Source organism: Halyomorpha halys, unplaced genomic scaffold (genome assembly GCF_000696795.3).
Source record: "Halyomorpha halys isolate HHAL.00 unplaced genomic scaffold, Hhal_1.1 Scaffold2020.1, whole genome shotgun sequence".
NCBI lineage: Eukaryota > Metazoa > Arthropoda > Insecta > Hemiptera > Pentatomidae > Halyomorpha > Halyomorpha halys.
The window spans coordinates 60619-64158 of record NW_027109251.1 but is presented as its reverse complement, the minus strand read 5'-3'; the positions used below and the strand labels follow the sequence as shown (position 1 = coordinate 64158).

At 27.9% G+C, this 3540-nt stretch overlaps 1 protein-coding gene across 1 annotated transcript in view; it reads left to right on the top strand.

The window, feature by feature from the left end:
• LOC106690989 (glutamate receptor 1) overlaps positions 1–3540 on the top strand; it is a gene marked incomplete at its 3' end in the record, with an annotated part of 112417 nt that overhangs the window by 56993 nt on the left and 51884 nt on the right. The gene's annotated exons all lie outside the window — the stretch shown is intronic.

Genomic DNA, 3540 nt, shown 5'->3' with positions numbered 1-3540 from the left:
TATATATATATATTTAACAGTTGATTATGGGGGGGGAGGATAAAGTCTCGTACATAAGACACCCCGTCGTACATAACTTTATACAATGTTATAATTAAAAGAAAAAAAAAGAAAATAAATAGATAAGAATAATGCTTCTTAATAACAGAGAAAATTAAAATTAATAACAAATAATAATGTTTGTACATTTAACAAAACAAATAATTTCCCTCTAATTGTAAAAAGAAACAAGTTAATTTGAAAAAGGGACGAGAGGAGAAGAGAAAAATAAATAATAATAATAAATAAAATAGAGTTAGTATGACTCATGAATTAATAAATATAGAATTTATAACAGAATGTCCTGCAGCAACCTGGGCTTCAATCTTCGGGTTGAGGTTGGGTTTCCCTGGTTGTAGGTCACTGTTCCTTTAACTGTCGGCAACTGGAAGTGGAACTTTGATTTCTGAACCGTTTGTTCATGCAATCCTCTAACAGAACATTTAAAAGTCCTTAACGTTGTATAAACATAGTTCTGTTTGATGTGTTACTATACGTTATAATAATATATGTGAGGTACAAAACTTCATTTTAAAGTCTTTCTTTGCTAACATGAGGATTGAATGTTTACTTATTATTCATCCTTGCTCTACAATTCTTTTAAATTTCTTAATGAGATCAATTCATATTTTAATTAAACTTTTCAATGAAATGAAATTACGAAATCAAGTAAATGGCATATTACATAATTGAAATTAAAGTTTATAATATGTGAATAGAGTACAAGTAGAAAAGAAACAAAATATCAACCAAGAACATGGGTGGGTTTTTTTTTTGTTATTCCTTTTATTTTTTATTATTTTATTTTGCTGGAAACTATCGTTTTCCGGTATATTTCGTTTTGAGTAAACAATAACCAATATTTTAAGGTTAATGATTTGATGGTTGAGAATAAAATCTACAAGAAGAACCGTTATTGAAGCATAAATATATCTATTAAATAAATCAAAAATTCGTATCCATTTTTGTCTCAACTCTTTATTTTTCACCAGTCCAACGTTTCGGCCATTCTAGCCATCCTCCAGGACATCTAAATATTTAACAGCTTATATAATATCTTCATTTTTAACACTTATAACAACAACATTATTCACTATATAATATAACATACCTTCAATATAATTTCTTCCTCACATTAATTTAAAGTTTCTTTTGCAGGCTATTCTACCCAGGTCATTTTCTTTATTATAAGTTAAAAGCTTATTCAAACAGTCAGTTATTAGAGAGTCATATTTATTATTAATAAGCTTACTAAGCTTAAGTCTAGTTACCTATTTTTTAAAATTTAAAATTATTAATATTTATCAACAATTAATTCACTACCATATAACAAACCATTTATAACCTCCCACTCACACAGGTCAGCCTTGTTTTAAAATTAATTTATTTTATTTTAAATTGGATTTTTGTCTCAATTTGGTATTTATTCTAATTCTCAAAATTCCATTATTACATTTAATTGTAAATAGTAACAAATTTCTCCATTTATTCTGCTTAAAATCTCTGCATAATGTTGGTTTAAATTCTTAGTATCTGTTTTAAAATTAACTGTGTAATTGATGTTCTCTGATATATAAATTGACTCAAGTATTTTTCTTTTGTACAAATTGTTTTTGTTTATGTAAAATTATGGTGAAAAAACTGGTGAAAATAAAATGTTGAGACAAAAACGGATACGATTTTTTTGATTTATTTAATACATAATTACCTTGTCTCAAGAAATTGAAATAACATAAATATATCTATAATGGAAGAAGATAGTTGACCGTATGAAGTAGATTGGTGGAAGATGGTCCGTGTCACAGTCAATAATGGTTTCAAAATAGTAACAAAAGAACTATTTATTGTTAAACCTGCGTTAACGTCAAAGTACTTTTGGAATGTATTTCAAATATTATTGTCAATCGGCATAACTATAAAAGGAAACCTCAGTTGACATCAGAATGTGATTCTTATCAGCCCTGACGAAGCCCCACAAACCTTGACCTTGACCACAAAGCGTAACCTTGGTTAACAATAAATAGTTTTTTGTTACTATTTTGAAACCTTTATTGACCCCCATCCAGACTATCTTCCTTCAATAAATGTATCTAGAAAATTAGTATGTAGTTGGTGAGTTAGTAAACACTGGATATATGAGAATTTAACTATAAATAGTTTTAACATATCTTCCTCTCGTAGTACTTTTGGAATGTATTTCAAATGATATTTTCAATCGGGATAACTATAAAAAGAAATATCTGTCGTATTTGTCATATATTTAATTAATACTACAGTTGTGTTTTACTATACCATAGGAATAATAAATGAAATAGAAATCTTAATATATTATTTCTAAATGATAGTTTTTTCGGTATGTCCTATCTCTCTTAATGTTCCATCTAAACCAATGATAGGGCATAATTTTGAAGATTTCCTTCACCTCTTATGAAAAATAATTAACATTTTTACAATATACTTTAACCTTTTATTTCGAAATGGAGACTGATTAGTGATTTTTTATACGCCCATATATGAATCATGGGGAAAATCATAAAATGTTTTTGAATCACTATCCCAAAGTTTTAAATGAATTATATATGAAAAAAATAATAATGGAATTAAAAGAAAATACAAATTATTTCATTATTTACATAATTACTATCCTGACCATATATATTTCGCCTTAAAAAAAAAATAGTTAAAAATTAACATTTAGTAAAAGCATACCGTATACTAAAGGATGTGTATGATCAAATAAATGTTTATGAATTTTGAATTATCTGCAATAATCGATAATACAGCACTAAGAACTTCATATTTTTAATATTTTATATTTTTTACGGAAGATTAGGGTTTACGTTAATTGTGCTTAACAACAAATGAGGATAAAGAGGTCAACAAATGCCAGTTTATCCGTACGGCTTAGTGGGTCTGCCTAAAATATGTAAGGGGAAGGTAGTTGTATAAAATATGAACAGCTCTGCTATGAAATATTCAAAACACCAGGCCAAGGGCTAGTGGGTCAAGCTAGATACGCACAAACAACCCCATCATCAAAATGTTATACCAAAATACCCTAGCTCTTAACAATGTTCTTAGCAATAGAGATAACTTATTTTTTGTAGTTTACTACGCTTTTAAAAAAATAGGCGTTTAATTAAATGTTATCGAAAATTAATATTTTTGGATATTAAATCATGACTTTTTTTTCTAATCAATTGCAACATATATTATATATAGTAATTTGTCTTTTCATATAATCTTCCAATAATTCGAAAAAAATTGTAATTAGCAACTTGAATATACCTACTTATTAAAGCCTTATTGTACTTTTATTACTTTTATATTTATTTAAGATCACCAGTTTGGATTCCGAACATCCCACTCTACTATCCAGCAATGTCATCGTGTAGTGGATGTTGTCTCGTCTTCTTTGGAGCGCGGAATGTACTGCTCGGGAGTCTTTTTCGATATAGAGCAGGCTTTTGATCGAGTCTGGCACCCGGGACTGCTTTACAA